General features: G+C 45.2%; 1 protein-coding gene across 1 annotated transcript in view; it reads right to left on the bottom strand.

Annotated features, from left to right (window-relative positions):
- Window positions 1–14,721, bottom strand: part of PLCH1 (phospholipase C eta 1) — a 171,969-nt gene extending 157,248 nt beyond the window's left edge. The window contains exon 1 of the mRNA XM_070406941.1: window positions 14,499–14,721. The gene's annotated coding sequence lies outside the window, so the exon portion shown is untranslated. The remainder of the gene's footprint in view (window positions 1–14,498) is intronic.
- Window positions 14,722–22,646: the final 7,925 nt, after the last annotated feature.

Raw genomic sequence — 22,646 nt, 5'->3', positions numbered from 1 at the left:
AATTCCCTTAGCTGTTCGTACACCTGAGACAAATCCATGTCACTGCTGTAACTGTCTTTCATGAAAGACTACAAAGCTGTTCAAGTCACTTAAATGCCTTAATAAAAGACAAACTATACAGGAATCAGGAATTCTAACACGAAGGAGGGGAAAATAGGAAAACCTTTAAAAGAGAATCTGGGGGAGGGGTATATATGTGTGTATGTATATATATTTTTAAGTAGAGGGATTTATCTTCTACATGCTGACTACTATGTGCACCTCTTTTTCTACTGCGAGTACCACTACCACAGCTCATTCTCCTCTGGCACCCGCCTTCCATTAAATCAACCGTCCTACCGCTTTACATTCTTTCCTAATAATATTATTTGTGGTTTATACAATATTTCCATTTATATCTTGTATTTTTTTAGTGACCCTTACAATAACTCTGTGACCAATGCATTATTAAGCATGAGTTCAAAGAGGCTAATAGGAAACAGCAGGTTGCAAACCCACTGTCCCCAGTCCAGGGCTATGCTCTGTCCTACAGTGTTTCCCCCTGCAGTCTGCTTCCCTATGGAAGAGCCTAGTGTCGCTTTTCATGATAAATAAGGCTAATTCTTCCCACCTCCACCATTCAATCCCATTCCACTTGTTCCTCCAGCCAGGAGCTGTTGAAGTATACAGATTGGATGGAATCAGAGCAAAGTATTGGTTTTCTGAGCATCAAATAGTGGTAGGTTTCTTTGCAATGAAGTTTAAGTAAGCTACTTGTACCAAGTTCAAAAATTCCAAGGCCAAGTTTTCTAGCCAAACAACACTGTGAAAATTGTCTCAAGGGCTCATGTGTTCTCCAAATTGCTAACAACAGGGAAGAAGGCTATAGCCACACCTTAAACATAATGTATAAACTCACCCTGTTGGAAAAAAGAATAACTAGCTCATGGGATGTAGTAAGGTACCAGGGGCCATGGGAAAACGCCCAATGGAAGTCAAGAGGCCAGTCCTCCCTCTAAACTGTGTCAGGTAAATCCCTTCACGCCCTGTGCTCTGGCTGCCTCATCTATGTAACCACAAAAAAGTGGTGGTGAATGAGATGGTCTCTCAGAGCTTCCAACCTTAATATTTCACATTGTATTAAAAAGTATTATGGGCAACCCCTCCTAATATCCCAATCCATTCATCTTTAATTATAAATTAAAATAGTCCTGAGAAACCACAGAGTTAATTCCCATTAGTAATACAGCATTTAACTTATATGAAGAAGTGCTGATTTCCTTCCCGTTAAGCCTTGCTGAGAGACAAAAGACATAATAAGCTTTGACAGTAATATATGTAAAACATTAAGTGCTTAGAAACAGGAAGGCATAGGGGAAAAGGTCCCAAAATTAAGTCCTGAACCTCATAGCCTCTGACACAGAACGTTTGGGAATTTCAGTATCCAGGTTCCCTTAACGTTGAGAATTCAAACTACAGACAGTTCCCAACTTATGATGGTTTGATTTATGATTTTCCAATTTCACAATGGTATGAAAATGATGCCCACACAACCATTCTGCCTTTCACTTTCAGTACTGTATTCAACAAATTACTTTATTCAGCATTTTGCTCTAAAATAGGCTTTGTTGCCCTGGCCAGTTTGGCTCAGTGGATAGAGCGTTGGACTGCAGACTCAAGGGTCCCAGGTTCGATTCCGGTCAGGGGCATGTACCTTGGTTGCAGGCACATCCCCGGTAGGGAGTGTGCAGGAGGCAGCTGATCGATGTTTCTCTCATCGATGTTTCTAAGTCTCTATCCCTCTCCCTTCCTCTCTGTAAAAAATCAATAAAATTTATTTTAAAAATAAATAAATAAATAAATAAATAAATAAATAAATAAATAAAATGGGCTTTGTTTTAGATGACTTTCCCCAACTGTTAGTGTTTTGAGCATGTTTAAAGTAGGCTAGGCTAAGCTGTGATGCTCAGTAGGTTAGGTATATTAAATGCATTTTTCGACTTAAAATATTTTCAACTTACAATGGGTATGTCTGGACAGAGCACCATGGTAAATCAAGGAGCATCTGTAAATCCAGTTAAGAAGGTAAGATTTCAAAGAGAGCTGCCCCTTCTCTCATTTCTCCACTAATTTTAAGGCAAATTAAGAGAATTACACAGTGCAGGGAGGGGTGGGAGGGGCCAAGGTTCCTCTTTCTCTGGCCCAGGCCCAGAAGTGTCTTGACTCTCCCCACCCTCACAAGTCCCCTCCCCCACTTCCCACAGGTTTCTAAGGATTTCCAAACTGGTTGTTAAAAGGCTCTGCAAACAGCGTAATTCCATCGCTAGCTCCCTCCCAGCTATGTACACAAAGGGAAAGAAATAAAAGGGTACTTTGTTCATTTTTTAAAGTTCACAAGAGACACCACTAAACCCCAAGGTCCTGGTATGTTTTCTTTTAGTTGTCACTTTCTGGCTTAATACATTGTGGTCACAGATCTACTGTATAATACCAGTCATTTGATAATTGTTAAGACTTGCTTGATGACATAGTTTGAGGTCACTTTTTATGAATTTTTGTGTGTGTTTGAAAATAATGTGTTATGCAGTTTGAGATGTAGTGCTCTTCACATGTCTATCAGCTCAAACTTATCGATCATACTGTTCAAATCTTGTATGTGATAACTGATCTTTTTCCCACTTTATCAAGAACTGAGAAAGTATATTACAATCTCACTGGGGATATATACGTCTCTCATTGAAGTGCTGTCAGTTTTTGTTTACTATACATTGAGGCCATGTTATTAGATGCATACAAGTTTTTTTTTTATATTTCTAAGTTGCAACTTTTTAACCAATATGACCCTCATTGTCTCTAAAACATTTGGGCGTGGGGGGGGATTTAAAGTCTATTTTGTCTAATGTCAATATTGCCAGCTTTCTTTTCTTTTTTTTTATCAACTATTTATCTCTAGCTATTATTTTACTTTTAACCTTTCTATATCCTTATAGTTAAACATCTACACTAATAAAAGAGAAACATGGTAATTAGCGTACAACTGCTACCCTTCCCATTGGCTAATCAGCATATCCTTATGCAAATTAACTGTCAGCCAAGATGGCGGCTGGCAGCCATGCACTGAAGCGAGCAGGGAGGCTTGCTTGCTCCAGTGACTGCGGACTCCAGCGTTCCCCGCCTGCCACTGCTGGCCTCTCAGCTGCAACTCTAAGCAACTATGTACTATGTTGCAAATAAGAAGCTAAACAAAACCCCAGAAACCAGCAGGACTGAAAGCCAGCCCGACCGCAACATTGTATCGATGTTTTCAGCAGCGAGGCCTCAGAGCTAAAGCTGGCCCAGAATAAAAAAAAAGGAGCGGTTGGGAGCTTCAGTCACCCGCTTCTGGAAAACAGCCCTCAGCCCCTCACCCAGACTGGCCAGGCACCCCAGTGGGGACCCTCACCCTGATCCAGGACACCCTTCAGGGCAAACTAGCCGGCCCCAACCCATGCACCAGGCCTCTATTCTATATAGTAAAAGGGTAATATGCCTCCCAGCACCGGGATCAGCGGAGCAGCGAGGCTCCCGGCACCGGGATCAACGTGACAGGGGGCAGTGCCCAAACCCCCTGATCAGCCCTGCTCTGTGCCTGATAGGGGGGAGCTCCCCAATCCCCTGATTGCCCTGCGGCTCTGTGTGTGACAGGGGGAAGCTCCCCAACCTCCTGATCGCCCTGTGGCTCTGTGTGTGACAGGGGGCGGGGCCACAACCCCCGCCCTCCCCCACGGGCCCTGCTCTGTGTGTGACAGGGGGCAGGGCCACAACCCCCGCCCCCCCCCCCCCCACGGGCCCTGCTCTGTGTGTGACAGGGTAGAGCCATAACCTCTCCATCGGCCCTGCCCTGAGTGTGACAGTGGCGGCGCCCCAACCCCCTGATCGGCCCTGCTCTGTGGGTGATAGAGGGTGGTGCCCCAACTCCCCTCCACGGGCCTTGCTCTGTGTGTGACAGGGTAGAGCCATAACCTCCCCATTGGCCCTGCCCTGAGTGTGACAGGGTGCAGCGCCCCAACCCCCTGATCCACCCTGCTCTGTGTGTGACAGGGGGGAGCTCCTCAACCCCCTGATGGGCCCTGCTCTGTGCATGACAGGGGGGAGCTCCCCAACCCCCTGATCGACCCTGCTCTGTGTGTGACAGGGTACGGAGCCCCAACCCCCCTGATGGGCCCTGCTCTGTGAGTGACAGGGGGCAGCGCCCCAACCCCCTGATCGGCCCTGCTCTGTGCGTGACAGGGGGTGGCGCCGCAACCTCCCCATCGACCCTGCCTTGAGTGTGACAGGGGGCGGTGCCCCAACCCCCCAATCGGCCCTACCCTGAGCGTGACTGAGGGTGGCATCGCAACCTCCCGATCCGCCCTGCTCTGTGCATGACGGGGCAGCACCCCAACTCCCCAATCGGCTCTGCTCTGAGCCTGACCAGGGGCTGCACCTAGGGATTGGGCCTGCCCTCTGCCACCCAGGAGCAGGCCTAAGCCAGCAGGTCATTATCTCTCGAGGGGTCCCAGACTGCGAGAGGGCACAGGCCGGGCTGGGGACCCCGCCCCCCCCCCCCCCCCAGTGCACAAATTTTTGTGCACCGGGCCTCTAGTGTTTTTTATAAATAGCATACATCTATATTTTCATTTTTCATACACTCTAACAATCTATGATACCTTTAGATTTATTATAATTACTGATACATATGGATTTGTTTCTACATCTTATTTTGTGCTTGCTATTTGTTTTACCTATTTATACTTCTTTTCTGAGCTTCCTTGACTTCAAGACTTATTATTTTTCTCATTTCAAATTTTCCCCATTAGCTAGAAAGGTATTCATTCTTTTAATAATTTTAGTGACTGCCTTAGAAATTTTAACATGCACATTTCACTTATGAAAGTCTAAATTTAATCAATATCGCTAACTTCCTCCTGAACTATGCAAGAACTTTAGAAGATATTAACTAACTCCTTCTGCTTCTCCAACTATGTCACTTATTTTATGTAGTTCCCACTGAAAACATCATCATTATTATTTTACTAGAGGCCCGGTGCACAAAATTCGTGCACTGGGGGGTGGGGGTCCCTCAGCCCAGCCTGTGGGACTGCCTCTCTCACAGTCCAGGAGCCCTCAGTGGATGTCCTACTGACAGCCACAGTCTGGCAGCAGAGGCTCGGAGTAGTTGCAGTGTGTGTGTGTGTGTGTGTGTGTGTGTGTCTGCCTGCTGGGGGCCTGCCCCCAGCCACACTGTGGAGGCTTGGAGCAGGCGCCCCTCTGTGTTGGTCTCTCAGGCTCCTGGCCTCCCCTGCATGTTGTTATCTCCCTTGAGCTGTGGCCAGGGTGGGGTGCTGCCTGCAGGCCCCGCTTGCCTCCTCGCGGATTGCCACGGTGACCCGGGAGCAGGCCCTGCTGGGTGCTGCCTGTGGGCCATGCTTTCCTGCTCGTGGATCACCACGGCTACCCCAGAGCAGGCCCTGCTGGGGGCTGCCTGTGCACCGTGCTTTCCTGCTCCCAGATCCCCGCAGCGACCCGGGAGCAGGCCCTGCTGGGTGCTGCCTGCTGGGGGCTGCCTGCAGCCGCGCTTTCCTGATCCCGGATCACCGCGGCGACCTATGAGCAGGCCCTGCTGGGGGCTGCCTGCCGCCCTGCTTGCCTGCTCCAGGGCCGCATGACCTGTTCACAGGTCGTGGAGGCAATGCCTACTGGGCTCACGTTGCCAGGGTGAGGCTGCCAGCGTTCTGCCCTGTGCTATGGGCACCTCCATCTTTGACATGGAGTTATGGTTAATTTGTATATTACTCCTTTATTAGATAGGATACAGTCAATATGTACTTTAACTCACAAATATTCCCTTTATTTGCACTTCATTACTTTCTGTTTCTGAGACCTTCTACCTGGAAATAATTTTCTTCTTCCTGAAGTACAATTGACTTTTAAGCAAGGTGGAATTAGAGATGCCGACCCCCTGCAGTCGAAAATCTACTTATAATTTTGCATCCATGGATTCAACAAACTGCAGATCAAAACTATGATTGGGAATGCAAAAATACTATTTTTCACTTAGAGTTGGTTGAATCCTCAGGTGCAAAATCCAAGGTTAGGATGGACTGACTGTACTTACTGAAAAAATCCATGTGTAAGTGGGCCTGCATAGTTCAAACCCATATTATTCAAGAGTCAACTGCCTATCCTTCTGGTGAGCATCTGCTAGAACAAACTCTCCAGGTTTTTGTAAGTCTGAAAAGTCTTTATTTTGTCCTTGTTTTTAAAAGATTTTTTAAAATAGAACACTGAACTGACAGTTAATTTCTGTCAGTGCATGAAAAATAACATTCTACTGCCTTCTGGTTTCTACTGTTGCACTATCAGGATGATCTGTCATGTCTTTGAAGATAAGCTGCCTCTTCTCTCTGACCTTGGTGAAGATCTTCTCATTATCTGTTGTGTCCTGCAAACAGCCAACACAATATTGAAGGAGAACAAAGTTGGAAGACTATTACTATCCAACTTCAAGACTTACTCTAAAACTACAATAATCAAGAGAGTGTAATATTTGAGAAAGAATAGACAAATATATCAATAGAACAGAATAGAGAGCCAAAAAACAGACCCACATAACTAGGAATCAACGTATCTCTGACCAAGGAGCAAAGGCAATATCATAGAGCAAAAACAATCATTTCCACAAATGATGCTGGAACAACTGGACATCCGCATGCAGAAAGATGAATCTAGAAACAGACTTATACCCTTCACAAAAACTTCAAGTGAATAATGCAAAACTATAAAACTCCTAGAAATTAACATAAACCTCGATGACCTGGAGCAAGCATGTCAAACTCGGCCACTGAGTTTGATATGCGTGATTGGTGATGACTTTCCAGATACAACACCAAAGGCACTATCCATGAAAGAAAGAATAAATAATCTGGATTTCATAAAAATTTTAAATATGTCATGGCCTGCATCACAGAACAGGTCTCAACCCTGGTCAACAAGAGAATAATAGGTCTCTACCGTCAGTTTGATGAGACCATCAATAAGTACAAGTAGGATGTGCCCAACCCTCACAGTGGCAAGATGTGAAAGACCACCTATTGTCTTCACTAGCTGATAAGCGTAGACAGAGAACCCCCCGAAGGCTGGGTACCTTTGAAGCCCTAGCAAAGGTCGGAGCTGGGCGCCACATGTTTGTCCAAACAGTGGTAGCTGAAGCAACTTCCCCATTTATTATTATGTAAATCCTTGCTGATGGGCTAGAGTGCCTGTTGCCGGGGGTCACCTGCCTAAGGGCTATGCTATGGGTGTATCCCAGATCAATAAAAGCTTGGTAAGGCCTGAGCACCAGTGGAAGTCCTTCTCCTTGAGTTGGACTTGCCCACCTGGTCCCCCAATATTTCCAAATTATCTCTTGTCTCTTCTCTTTCATTTGTGTGCGGCTCCTCATCCAGGTCCTGAACCCTGATCCACATGGGACGTGGAGGGAAACATTTACCAACAGCAAGAAGAGCCTGAGATGAAACACAAGGCCTTGACCAGGGAGTGAGACTGCACTACTGCAGTCCAGGCTGAAAATAGAGGGCTCTGCCCTGTGCGACAAGTGAGCAAGGAGAAGCTGGGTGCATAGGTCAAAGAGCTGGTGCTGCAATTGACAGTGGAAGCTGAGCAGCTGGTGGTTGGTGAGCTAAAGAAAGACATCTACATGGAGAACCAGAAGGTCATGTCAGGAAAGTGACAGGAGCTGGTCACCAAGATTGACTACATCTTAGATGCTCTGTAGCCCCTGCCAGTGATCCTCAGAGTGGGCCCAGGGTGAAAATCAAGGTCAATGAATACTGGCATGTATATTTTGCAAAAGGCCTTCAAGGAACAGAAGCCAGTCCCTGCCTCAGGCAATACAAAAAAGCTTGTTTTATCCCTAAAGTGTTCCTTAAAAAAAAAAAAACACCAAACACTTTAAATTCCATTAAAATCAAAATAGCTTTGTGTTTTCAATGAAGAAAATTTAAATATTTGATTGCTTTTGTTTTGTTCTGAAGACAAGGATATTCTTTCAACCCTTATTTTACTCCCTCTAATTCCTGATGTTTGGGTATTTTGCAAGTGTGTGTGTTTTTTAAAGCACTAAGACCAAATGAAAATAAAGCAGGGACTATGAACATCTGTTTTGTTCTGCTGAAAAAAAATTTTTTTTAACTTCCACTCTGTGAAAGACAAGGTCAAGAGAATGAGAGAACAAACTGCAGACTGGGAGAAAATATTTGCAAGAAAACATATAATAAAGGACTGTTATTCAAAATATACACTGAGCAACTAAGATGGCCCTAGTTGGGTAGCTCAGTTGCTTAAAGCATCATCCTGATATACCAAGGTTGCAGGTTTGATCCCCAATCAGGGCACATACAGAGTGGCATGGAGATATCTCTCTCTCTCTCAAAAAAAAAGAATATATATGTATATATATGTATATATATATATATATAAACACACACACACACACACACTCACACTAATAAAAGACAAACATGCAAATTGACCGTACCTTTGCTATGCCTTAAGCCATGCCCACCAGCCCATCAGAGCAACTATATGCAAATTAACCCAACCAAGATGGCGGCCAGCAGCCACAGAGCTGGAGCAAGCAGGAGGCTTGGTTGCCCCAGTGATGGAGGAAACCAAGCTTCCCGCCTGCCACAGCCGGCTCTGAGCTCCACTCAAGGCAACAAAGTTTCAATTATAGATGATAAATAAACCCCAGATACCTGCTTTCAGCCGTCTGTGGTCCTGGAGCTGGAGCGAGAAGGAGGCTTAGGTTTCCCCTGGCAATGGAGGAAGCCAAGGTTCCCACCCGCCCTGGCCAGCTCTGAGCTCCACTCAAGGCTACAATGTTTCAATTATAGAAGGTAAATAAATCCCAGAATAAAAAGAGAAAAAGAAAAAAAGGAGAGGCTGGGAGCTTCCGTCGCCGGGGGGGGCTTGGCCAGCCTGAAAATGGCCCTCAGCCCCTCACCCAGACTGTCCAGGAACCCCAGTGGGGACCCCCCACACTAAAGGGGGTGTGGCCAGCCTGAAAACAGCCATCAGCCCCTCACCCAGGCTGGCCAAACCTCCATGGGGTGAGGGTTCCCACTCGGGGGGGGGGGGGGGGGGGGGGCTTGGCCAGCCTGAAAATGGCCCTCAGCTCCTCACCCAGGCTGGCCAGGCACCCCAGTGGGGACCCCCACCCTGAAGGGGGTGTGACCAGCTGCAAACAGCCATCAACCCCTCACCCAGGCTGGCCAGGCACCCCAGTGGGGACCCTCATCCTGAAGGGGGTGTGACCAGCTGCAAACAGCCATCAACCCCTCACCCAGGCTGGCCAGGCACCCCAGTGGGGACCCCCACCCTGAAGGGGGTGTGACCAGCCTGCAAACAGCCATCAGCCCCTCACCCAGGCTGGCCAGGCACCCCAACAGGACCCCCACCCTGATCCAGGACACCCTTCAGGGCAAACCAGCTGGCCCCCACCCGTGCACCAGGCCTCTATCCTATATGATAAAAGGGTAATATGCAAATTGATCAACAGCAGAACGACTAGGAATGACTGGTCACTATGACACACACTGACCACCAGGGGGCAGATGCTCAATGGAGGAGCTGTCCCATGGTGGTCAGTGCGCTCCCACAGGGGGAGCTCTGCTCAGCCACAAGCCAGGCTGAAGGCTGCCAGCACAGCAGTGGTGGCGGGAGCCTCTCCCGCCTCCTCGGCAGCACTAAGAATGTCCGACTGCAGCTTAGGTCTGCTCCCTGCTGGTAAGTGGACATCCCCCGAGGGCTCCCAGGCTCCCTGGGAGATCGGGCCCAAGCCAGCAGGTGAACATCCTCTGAGGGGTCCCAGACTGCAAGAGGGCATAGGCCGGGCTGAGGGACGCCCCCGAGTGCACAAATTTTTGTGCACTGGGCCTCTAGTATATATATAAACTTTTTAATGAATAAGGAGAAGAGAATATTTTTTAAAAGGAACTAAGGTACTTCATATCATATGTCATCAGAAAATGCAAATTAAAATGAGATACCACTGCACACCTCTTAGAATGGCCAAAATTCAGAATACTGACAACACAAAATGTGAACTCTCATTCATTACTGGTGGAAAAGTAAAATGGAAACACTTCAGAAAACAATTTGGCAGTTTGGCACCAGACCCCTAGCCCAGAATCCCAGAGCTGGGAAAAGAAGTCCCTATGGGCAGTAAGAACTACAGGCTGTAAACACCAGTGCAGATTGGGGCTCAGTGACACAGAGGCTGCTGTAAACCCAAGCTATTCTTCTTAAAAGGCCAGCACTACAAACTGAACTTACAAGGTCCCGCTTCCTCTGAGCTCCAACAGGACGAGGCTCTGGGGAGCACAGACACATACGAGGAGGAACTGGATTGTCTGGCATTGAGGCAGGAACTCGGGGCAGCTTTCTCCCAAATGGAGGTGCTCGCAGGTATCATTGTTCCTATGCTGGGACCTGCCATTGCAGGGCTGACTGGCAGCCATTTCTGTTTGCTCCGCCCTGGTGATTCCCTAAAACCCGGCCTCATCCAATTTACAACCTCACCCAAGCTGCCTGAAGCAGCTTTTGCAAATAAATGGCCTGCCCTTACTCAGGTTAAAAAGTCTCAAACAAGCTGCAGCTGGGTCAGGAAGCCCCAAACCTATCAATAAAAGGCCCAAGACCAGCACCTGCCTTGCTTCATAGCAGGGCCTCATCTGGGCACTTCCAAACCTGATACAAAGAGGATACAAAAAGAAGGAATCTGCAGATCTCTCTATAGCTCCTTCTGGGTGGCCCCAGGGAATGACTAACTTTGCACCTCCCTGGAGACCCAAGAGCCAGTGTGCCCAGGGGTCAGTGTCAGACCATACCAGATTACAACTACACATCCATAGGTGACACACTCAAGGGGAAGACTCAGTGAGCACCAAAGCCCCACTGCAGCAAGTCCTGCTCCATAGGGGTGTCTCCTGCACAGAAGCTCTCCCACTGTAGTTGCAGCTGGTCCTCACAGCCAATTGGCCTGGAGGTCAGTTCCTCCCAATGATACCAACAGCAATCAAGGCTCAACTACAACAAGACTGTGCACACAGCCCACAAAAGGGTATACCTAGAGTTCTCAGCTCAGGTGACTGGGGAGGCTGAGACACTGGGTCCTATAGAACACTTACTACACAAGGCCACTCTACCCAATACATAGAAACAAACACAGGGAAGCAGCCAAAATGCAGAGACAAAGAAACATGTCACAAATGAAAGAAATGGAAGTAAGCAAACTACTGGATATAAAAACACGGTTATAAGGTTACTCAAGAATCTTCTAGAAACCTCAAAAAAAATGGAAAAAGACCAGTTAGAAATTAAGCAAACACTGACTGAAATAAAGAATACTATACGGGGATTCAACAGTACAGTAGAGGATTCTGAGAATCAAATTAATGATTTGAAATATGAGGAAGCAAAAAAACACCCAACCAGAAGAGCAAAAAGAAGAAAGAATCCAAAAATATGAAGATAGTGTAAGGAGCTCCTGGGACAACTTCAGGGGTACCAACATTCTCGGTGCCAGAAGAAGAGAGAGAGCAAGATATTGAAAACCTATTTGAAGAAATAATGACAGAAAACTTCCCCTAACTGGTGAAAGAAATAGACTCACAAGTCCAGGAAGCACAGAGAGTCCCAAACAAGAGGAACCCAAAGAGGGCCACACCAAGACACATCATAATTAAAATGCCAAGGGCAAAAGCAAAGAGAGAATCTTAAAAGCAGCAAGAGAAAAGCAGTTAGTTACCTACAAGGGAATGCCCATACAACTGTCAGCTGATTTCTCAACAGAAACTACGCAGGCCAGAAGCGAGTGGCAAGAAATATTCAAAGTGATAACTAGCAAGGACCTACAACCAAGATGACTCTACCCAGCAAAGCTATCATTTAGAATTGAAGGTCAGATAAAGAGCTTCACAGATAATAAGAAAAAGCTAAAGGAATTCATCACCACCAAACCAGTATGATATGAAATATTGAAGGGTATTCTTTAAGAGGAACAAGAAGAAAAAGATCAAAAATATAAACAACAAAATGGCAACAAATGCACACCTATCAACAATTGGATCTAAAAATCAAAATAAACAAATAAGAAATCTAATGAACAGAATAAACTGGTGAATAAAATAGAATCAGAGGCATGGAAATGGAACAAACTGAAGATTCTCAGAGGAAGGGGGGTGAGAAGGGGGACAGGAAGAGGTTAAACAAAGATCTTATATGCATATATGCATTACCTATAGACACAGACAATAGGGTGGCAGAGGCGTAGGGTGGGAACCGGTGGAGGGGGGTCAATGGGGGCGGGGGGGGGGGGGAGGGGGGAAGAGGGACATCTGTAAGAATCTCAACAATAAAGATATATATATGCAAATAACAATCAGAGAAAGGTTAAGTAAATTATAAAGAAAAAAGAAAGAAATGAGCTATCAAGCCATGAAAAGACATGGAGGAATCTTAAATGCATATTACAAAGTGCAAAAAGCCAATCTGAAAAAGTGATATACTGTGTGATTCCAACTGGATGACATTTTGGAAAAGGCAAAACTATGGAGACATAGAAGAGATCAGTGATTGCTTGGGGTTGAAGGGTGGAGAGGGATGAATAGGCAGAGCACAGAACTTTCAGGGCACTGGAAAAACTCTGTACAATCCCATAATGATGGGTACATTTCATTATACATGTGCCCAATCCCATAGAAAGTACAATACCAATCAATTGTAACAAATTTTAACTCCTGCAGAGGACATTGATAATGGGGAGGCAATGAATGTGTGGTGGCAGGGGATACATGGGAAATCTCTGCACCTTCCCTTGATTTTGCTGTGAACCTAAAACTGCTTTCTTTAAAAAGTTTTTAAAAAACAATTAAGGAGCTCTATACTGATATGAAATCATATACAAGATACATTATTATAAGAAAAAATACAGAATCATGTGGATGATGTACTACCATTTGATTTTTAAAAGGAGGAAAAAAGCATACATATATAATATCTTTTAAAAAAATACATTAGGAATAACTCTGTTGGTCTATTAGAGAAAGAACTGACTGGCTAAAAAACAGAAGTGTGAGAGAGAATATTCACTAAATGCCCTTTTAAGCAGTTATTCAGTTATTCTTTTCTAACAAATGAAAAGTAACAGCAGTAACAATTCTGGGAGGAAAATAGATGCTTTTTTATTTATTTCACCAAATTTTAGATAAGAAATGTTCAAGACTGTACTGAGAGCTGGCCCTGACTTGAGTTTTTGCTTTTGACTGAAACTTGGACATTAAATAATAGACTTCACTTTTCTCTTTTGACAAGTGAAAAAGAAGTTGGTCCACAGTTTGTGTTTACTCTTTTCTAAGACCGTATTTTAATCATTTACCCAGTAAACAGAAAAATACTTTCAATTCACAACCTATTTAAAACAAGAAAAGCCATGGTTCAGAATAAAACATTTGTATACAAGTTTCTTTTTTTTTTCTCCTTCTTTTTCAATTTGAGAAGACAAAATGTCAGTGTTCTGACATTCACATTCAGAACTGCTCAGGAAAATAAAAGAATAATCACATTACAGGGATTTCTCTGAAGGGTGGGGGGACTGTAGAGGGGGGAGAAGAAATTTCTAGTCTCATTCTTTTATAAACAAATACACTGCCAGCATAAAATAGGGTTAGTAGCTCAGGAGTGGGACAAGTCCGATTCCCATTGGCCCACTGAGTCTGGCTACAGCCAATAACTGATGCTTTATGAGAGGAAAGAAAACTGAAAAATAAAAAAAGCCCTCCACAGCCCTGTTATCAAAATCCAGAAAAGTTTAAAGAACACTGCTTTTAAAAGTTACTAAATGTGAAAAAAAAATTACTGAATGTGAACTTTGGTGAGACTTAGAGAGATAAATAAGAAAGATAATTGCTTTCCTTTTCTTTAAAATTGCTTCCCAGTCTCCTATTTCTACTACTTAGGAGCCATGAGGTGGTTACTTATTTATTATTGAAACCCAAGGTTTTTTTAATTTTAATTTTATTTATTAAGTTGAAATTTCAAAATTCAAAAGAAACAAACTATATACAATGAATAGCATATACTATACAACGAATAGGTACCTGTCTCCCAGCAACCAACATTATTAGTTTCTTGTGTGTCCTTCCAGAGATGTTTTATATGCATAAAGAAACCCTCCCTTTTTTTCTCAACCCTGCCTTTTCTCTTTTACAAAAGTGGTTGTATGGAATCAATAGTCTTTTAAGTTAAAATGAAAATCAAACGGGTCTTTACATCATCCTAACTTCTTAGATGAGCACCTTACTCTCTTCGACAAAGAAATCTCTTTCCAAAAAATTAATTTATTTTCAATAGCTCCCATATCACTCAAAGTTAAGTCAAAAAGAAATAGGAGGTCTAGAGAACTAAATTCCATATGATGGCACAGCAAATCAACTCACTTCACTCCTGGTCCAGAATTGTGACCCCTTCAACGTTCCCACCAGGGGTAGTTTTTCAGGGGTTCCATTGGAATTCCATGGAGACCTATTCTGAAGTCCAGAGGCCCCTTCAATGAAACTGAAGAGGGAGAGAAGAGGGAAGTGGGAAGCTGAATTCAAATGTTTGGCTCTTGTGACTAGCAACAAGGAAGTGAAGGCAGATGAAAGAGAAACCATGATTGCCTTAGGTCAGTTAATCAGTAACTCACGTATGCTAGCATTAAACTAGATCCTTCTGCCTTCCAGTGGCAATTTAACAGGTAAAGCTTGGGCACCTGAATGGCCAGACAGCTTTGTAAGTCTTTGGCTAAAATTCAGAACCAGCCACAGAGAAAAGAGGCTGCTGGTGGGATAAGCTACAGAAAACAAACTCATGAAGAGGGAAATCCAGAGAGCCTTCTAGGGTTCTATGCTGTATCTGAATTCCCGGCTGAGTTGCAAAGCGGAGTTCCGGCGTGGCGTGCTTTCAAGTTGTGGGGTGCTACCAAGAACACTAGGCCAGGCGTCTACCGGCAATGTCAGGGTTCAAGTCCCAACTCAGCTGTGTGAATGTGGACATTCCCGGGCCTCAGTTTCTTCCTGGGTAAACCGGCTCGAAAATACTGCAAATCTCAGGACGGTCCAATTTCCATTTCCCAACACCCCAGCAGAGCAGTTTTGAGAGCTCCAAAACTCCAGCTTCTGGCAATAAGTTTAGAAATTTTCAGCAACTGTCCAAGGTGATTCTGATCTCCAATTTGAAAAACATTACAGGAAGACACCATCTGGTTCTATCCAGCACTAAGTCTCTCAAATACTATCCCAAGAAAAATAAGTGAGCAAAGTTTATAGAAGAGAAAACCAATATTTAAGTCTTGGGGTGCCAGGAAACACATTAAAACCATGAGGGGTTCTCGACCCACTGCAATTTGACAATTTAGAAGTGAAGGGTGGGCTACTTTGATGTGGAAAAGCATCCGCAGAGGAGAACCTAAACACCACTCACTTCTAAACAAATAGCCAACATAGTTTATAAACAAAGTCTTGAATGTTTTTCTGGAGCCTGGCCTGAATTTATAACCTCCTAACCTCCAAGCAGGAAACGCAGCTCCTCCACTCACCAGAAAGCTGGTCAGAATCACTTCTATTTGTCTGTACTTTGGATGGAATGGTATATTTGAAAAGAAAATCACTCAATATTTTTCACAAATATAGTCTTACTCTTCTGAGTGGCAAGGTGATGTGATACAGCATAGAGGCAGGCAGACCTGGGTTCAAATTCCAAGTCTGTTCCATGCTCACGCAGATCCTGGGCAAGAAACTAACCTCTCTGAGCCTCATCAGTAATATGGGATAATAATTTCTGCATCTCTCGATTATTATGAGTTTTAAAATGACATACAGCAAATGCCCAGGCACAGGGTTGGAATATATTAATGCTCATTTCCCTCTTTTCTTCCAGAACCCCTTGTCTAAGGTATTTACTAGACAATAAATAACCAGAAAAACTGTTACCCCTTGTATTAAATCTAATCATGCCAGGATCCCTCAGGCCAAGATAGATACTGAAAAAGACTTTCTGTATTTATGCATGTGTACCATGTACATTCTCATGACACATACATGCTTATAACAAAATGTATAATCAAAAGGTGTCCACAGCCAATTCCACCCAATGAAACTAGATTAAATCACATAACATTGCTGATGTTTGACCATTTTATATCTACAACGACAGCAATTTCATATAGTTGCAAATACCAAATGTAGAGCAAGGATTTCCTATCTGCCCAACCCAGACTTCCTGGGATTATTAAAAATCAAAACCTTGGCATTTTCATCCCAGTTCTGCCATTTATTGGCTGTGTGACTTCAAGAAAATCATTTAGCAACCTTGGACCGGCGTTTCCTGGTTTATACAACAAACATGGTATCTACCTTGGTATCTTTTTCTGTAATTTGATGACAATAAAGAGGCACAGGTAGGTAGTTTAGTACATCCAACATGCAGAGTTGGTGGGAATGTTTTTAACTTTGCTATAAAAGTTTTCTCAGTTGTCCCTTCTGCATCCATCCTGCCCTCTTACTTTGAAGCACAGAAGACAGCGACCTTGAGGATAACAACATAAAGCTGTGTAAACTTCTTCACAGGGTTCTTAAAATGCACTTCTAATTTGGCACACCCTCCCACAGCAGTACTGGATTTCTCCTTAAACAAAAATGGTCACGGGTGTCAAAGAGATGTGAGTGAGTGTCCACTGAACTGTGTCTAAATGATTTTCCTTGTGAGCAGAGCCAGCCTGGAATGAGCCCCTGTGAGGGAGAAGAGGGAGCATGCTTCCCAGGCAGAGGAGGCATTGTTGGAACTAATGAGTTCTGCACCACTTGGTCCACAATCACAGCAGAGCCTGATTTTCCTAGACAAAGAGCAATAACCAAATGGGGGTGCTCTTCAGCAAGCTTCTCTGAGCTGATCGTTGTTGACTCAGGAGGTGGTGTAGTCTCCCTACCCTTCCATGTCCTACGAATGGTAAGAGGAAAACATTTATCAACTTTGGTCAATATTAGGCCAGGTTTGTCGTGGCTATAATGGATTTTTATCGTCTAAACTCACTAAAAATGCCTAGAAATTACTCCAGCTCAAAAATTAAAATGTTTCAGTGCCCTATTGTATTCCTTTTATCCATCTACCATAATTTTACCTCCCCCCGCCACCCCTACCATTTTGGGGGGTGGGGGTGGTTTGCCTTATTTTCAGAGAAATAATAGTCATGATCCTTCAAGCATGCAGGCCAACACTATTCTTAGAAGGGAGCTGCAGGAGGTTTATTATGCCATGAAACAGAGAGCCAGAACAAAGGACTACTGAATCACTCACCTTATCTTCATCTAAGAAACCCTAGAATTACAGGGTTCCTCTGTTCCTCTCAAACTCAAGAGCTGCACTTGCCAAGACTAGGTTTTAGGGCCGAGTCTGTACTACAAAACTGTAAGCAGATAGGTGCCCACAATGCTTTCTACCACAAATATAGACTCTTAATCTAAAATGCTCAAAAACAATGTTCAGCATTTTTTTTTCTAACCAAAGTTTAAGCACTTGTTTCTGAATCTAGAAATCTGATTGCTCAGCACTAAATAAACTGTTCTCCTTAAGAGAACCATACATAGGAAGCATCTTTACCCTGAAAAACCTGAAAAGCATTAGAATTATTTCAGAACTCACAGTTCTTACTTAGTTCACTGAGGGCAGGGACCTAGATTTATTTCTCTTGCCTTATGTGTAATTAGTTTTCAATAAATATGTGTGGACTAAATGAAGAAGTTAAGTAGAAAACATTTAATTAAGAGTTTTCACAGTATATTTTGGCACCTTCACATGAAGCACCTCGATCATATTCTATTTTTATAATTCCATCCTTATACTTCTTTAGAAAACAGATTCTAAAAATAAATTTAACTGCTGGTGATGATGTGGGAAGATGTATCAAACAGCAGCAGTACCTTCAACTGCTTTTATGAAGAATCCGGTGCAGCTATAAATCCTTGGCTCTACCCATCAGCCTTCACTCCCTTTGTCTCATTCCCACCGCCTCTGCCCAGCCTCCCCCCAAGCACTCCCAATCTCATTATCCATGATCTGCTAAACTGCAGTGTACCTCCTGAAGCCAGCAGAAACACATGTCACTGAGAATTAGGGAATTGGAGCCCGTTACAAGCCATCAAATAGGGTCACACAGTATCTGAACCTGAAAATGAGGAGTTTTTCTATTTTTTTTTTAACTGTGAGAAAAGGGGGGGAGGACTTAATGAAACATTTTTAAGCATTTGATCTAGATAGAGTGCACAATGTACAGGCATTTATAATGAATGGGAAGGGAGAGGTAACGTGTTATTTGCTAATCATCTGAAAAGTAATATTGACTTCATTTGCTGATGGTGGAAGGATATTCTCTGAAAACTTCTCCCATGAATAGCCTTGAAGGCAAATTACTTAAAAACAGGACACAGCGCTATTACTTCATCTGAGGTATTTTTATGCCACACTTTACCCACGGAAGAGAACTCCATTTTACATTCATTCTAACCAATGTTTATTTAATATAAGCCACTAGGTATATCAATCCTACTGCCAAATGCTGTTGCAACCTGAGAAAAATGAGCACTGAGAAGCTACAGCTCCTGCATACTCCTTAAGATGTGTACCCTTGCCAAATGCTAGCCTGTGTGTAAACAAACGGGAGTTTTAAAAAGGGGGATGGAGCTGTCAAGACTCACAAGTTTAAGAAAAGAAAAATGACTCTCTTCACAGAAGTCTTGAGAAATCTGACTGGCTTGCTCAAGGCTTTTTGAAACATTCCCTGCAGATCATTTCTAAGATTAACCCCAGAAACGACCAAAACGCCAGAGCTACTGGAAAAACAATCACCTCTCGGGAGACAGTCTTTGTCTCTTCTCACTGGCGTTTTCTTTGGTCCGTTTTGGAGCGCAGCTCGTTCTCACTGACAGGCCAGGAGGAGACACAGGTGCTGTGGGTGGCGCACGCCCTGCTCTCCACCTCGCGGACAGGAGGCTCAGGGCTGTCCCCGTCAGACAAGCACCTGGTATTTTTTTGAAATGCCTAACCAGGAAGTAACTATATTTTATTCGTCTCCACTTTCCTGGGCTAGAAGAAGGAGGGGAGAAAAGTCTCAATTACTGCCCTCATTAGCAATTTCTCACCATTTTCTTCCGTCTATGATCACAGTGGTCATGTCGGCACGCGGGAGGGTGTGGGGGTGTCTAGTTTTCCATTGAGTTGGTGATTGTTCTAACGCTGAATTCCTAGGGTCCGAATGAGACCATAAACTGATTCCACGATACAAACAACAAAGAAAAGGCCCTGAGGGGAGGGGGACAGGGCGGCACAGACGCTCCCCGGGGATCAGGACTTTGGGGCGCGCAGGGTAGCGTCTCGGACTCGCGGCCCTGTCGCCATGGGAACCCCGCGCAGGCGCAGAGCGTGGCCGCCGAGCGGTCCGACCTTCCTCCGCGGTCCCGCGCCGCTCGGATGCCCCTAGTTGAGTCCAGGAAAAGGCAACGGAGCAAATCCTCCCCGCACGGAGAGCACCCGGTCTGCTCCGACAGGGTCCTGCGAGAGGTCAGCGAGCTCAGGAAGGACCGTGAGACTCCCTCCGACTTCCCCGCACCGCGCTCGCCTTGCTGGGAAACGCGAGCCTGCTCTCTCCGCGGGTCCCCGCGATCCCGCGTGGGGTGGCGGGGGGATGAAGCATCCAGCAAGTACCAGTATGCGTTACCTTCCACCCGGCGAGACCCCACCCACCACCGCAAGAGACCGGAGAATTAAGTTCTTGCGTGAGCTCACACACCCACGTCCTTCTGAAAGATGGGACCCCAAGACCAGCCGGGGTCCAGGTCTCCGCACAGAGCCTTGCGGGGTCCCCACGCACAACGCACACACAGTCCCAAAGAGCGTGTCCCGGCCCGGACTGCAGAGAGGAGCTCGGCCACCTGCTCCCTTGCACACCTGGGCTGGCGGAACCAGTCCCCTCTTTTCTTTCTCGTTTCCCCCAAAAGCACTGACCTGCTCAACTTTGAGGGTTCGGCAGAGGAAGGATTCTTCGGGGTCCTCGGCACAGGAGCCACCTCCAAAGTGCTGGGGTGATGAGTAACCGACTCCTGTGGCTCCAACTCCAAAACCCTGTCAAGGGTCTGGAAAGCCCCCCAAAAGGGCACTTGGTCCCCACCAGTCAGCAAACCCCTCCTCCCCAGCGAGCCGGGCTGGGAAGAGCGGGGCGCGGGGCCACACAACCTGCTTTCTCATTCAAATCCTCACGCTCACTCTGCAGCCCCCTCCCTCCGCCCGCAGCTCCCGCGGAAATCAGGAACTGGAGCTTGGGGGAGTGGACTGGAGCTCCCGCCGCCTCCAAGGACTCCAACCTGCTGGGTGGAGGGGCCGAGGGCAGGACCTTGACCCCTGGGCCGGCACCCCCTGGCGGGGTTCCCCGGCAGGCAGGAGCCAGCAGTACTGGGAATGAAGTCTTTTCCTCTAAAGTTTCAAAGGCTCCCAAACCCAGGACACCCCCTTGGTATTCAGTTCAGGGATGTGTTCGGGGGTGGCAGGGTAAAGGAGTTTGGCGAAACGACACCGGAGGTGAGGGTGCAGCGACTGGAAGCTGCAGTTTGCACCAAAGTAAACCAATGTCAGGACCACATCTTAAAGAGAATCCCGAACCGCCTATCTTTCCGCCTCTCCTGTTTTCTACCATTCTAGGAAAATAGCATCTTTTGTGGCGTTACAACCAAGGAGATCTGCTTTGAGCCAAGTGCAGCGAAGACTGAGGAAGAGTACAGGGTACGTTTTATTTGTCCCTCTGCTTCCGAATGCTTTCCTGAAGGGTTAACAGGCCAGTTATTCAATCAGATCCGTTGGCTGGCGGACTCAAACGGCCAGTCTGCGGTGAGTTAGAGCGTGGCCCGGCGGAGGGAAGCGTGCACACAGTAGGCACTCAAAGGGTGATGAAACCAGGAAGTGCACTGAGCGCACCAGCGCGGCGAGTGAGCGGGTTGGCGCGGCTGCTGGCAGGCTGACAGCCGCTGGCCTCGGCGGCCGCGGTGTGATCCGGCGTCGGCGTTCCAGGATTTGCATTTATCAGCCTTCATTCAACCTGCCCTATTGTTAGTTCAAAGCCTGCCTGGGAGGGACTTGGAGACACTGCTCCGCACTCACCTTCAGTTTAAAATTCTCCACCAATAAGAAGGTCCTAGAAAAGCTGGCAGGATGGGGTTGGCAGGGGTTTTCTGGACTTTGTGACAACATAAGCTAAAGTCATTTTCTGTTTCATGCGTGAATTTGCTCAGGAAGTTTCAAATGAGTCCAACGCCTGAAGAGCCGGGCCTGGCTGCCCGTCCACTTTGACGGACACCTAGTAGGGGGCCGGGGGGTAGCACCGTGACCTCTTAGCGACAGATCTAGGGTTTCACCTTTTCATCCCACTTAGCCGATACCATAGAAACAACCCATTTGTATTATTCAATTCAACAGAGGCAATTACAATGTCACAGCAAAGCACCATGGGCAAGAAGAAACTTTATCCTGAAAGCAATCCTGGGTTCTGAGAAAAGAAAGGAAAAGCCATCAGAATAGTCCCTTGAATTTCTTCCTGGCCGGGTAGGGTACCAGGAAGAAATCAGTTTGGAAAAAGACATAAAAGGTCTTTGGGCTCCATAGAAAGAAACCTCCCCAAATTTACTTAAAAAAAAAAAAATACCCACACAAATTCCCAATTTATCAGAAATTAAACAGACAATCTTTCTTCCCCCAAATTGTTTTTTTGCTTTTTTTTTTTTTTTTTTTTGAGATTTGTTTTGCTTGCAATCTCCATGGTAAATAGGAAGACAAAAAAGGAAAGGCAGAGAGAAAGATACCAAGACAACCCTTCACACAGCTAGGTGTCTTTCTCATATCTGAAAAACCAGCCAAGGATGCACGTGTTGAAATAAACTCAGACATAAAGTTCATACCAAGAGCACTTGTTTGAAGTGCATTCTGTATTTTGACAGTTTTAATGCCCATAATTGTGTGAACTTTAAAATTGTTTAATTATGCAATATTTTAAACCTATAAAAAACAAGGCAAACATCCATGTAATACTCTTGCTCCCCCTACCACTTTTTAAAATAAAATATCACAACTACTGCTAAAAACACATCTCCTCTTCCTCCCCCAAAGCGACCAATCTGAAGTTGGTGTTGTTAGCGTAAAGAGTGTGAGTCATACTAAAGCGTGTTTAGGACATACACCTTTGTGTATATGTCCATCAATCTTTTTTTAAAAAGTCTTTATTGTTGAAGGTATTACATGGTCCTCCTTTTTCCCTCATTAATCCCTTCCAGTCCGCTCCCATCCCCCCCTCTCCATAAACCTTTTAATGTAACTTTTCCCTCTGAGTCCTCTTTTCATACCATTAACCAGAGAAAATTTAACCAAAACTAAGAAAATGTTGTTACATTGGTAAGTTTTTGGAACAGGACAGAACTACGTTTCCCTGCTGTGACAATCAGAGGAAATCATAACAAAGGGATTAGACAGTGGTTAGTAAACAGCCTCTGTAGGTTGCCCAAGCCCTCCCA

The sequence above is a fragment of the Myotis yumanensis genome, unplaced genomic scaffold, assembly GCF_028538775.1.
Source record: "Myotis yumanensis isolate MYYU_CA2020_CCGP unplaced genomic scaffold, mMyoYum1.0.hap1 SCAF_2, whole genome shotgun sequence".
Classification (NCBI taxonomy): domain Eukaryota; kingdom Metazoa; phylum Chordata; class Mammalia; order Chiroptera; family Vespertilionidae; genus Myotis; species Myotis yumanensis.
Note: the sequence above shows the minus strand (reverse complement) of the source record. Positions and strands in the feature narration are given on the sequence as shown.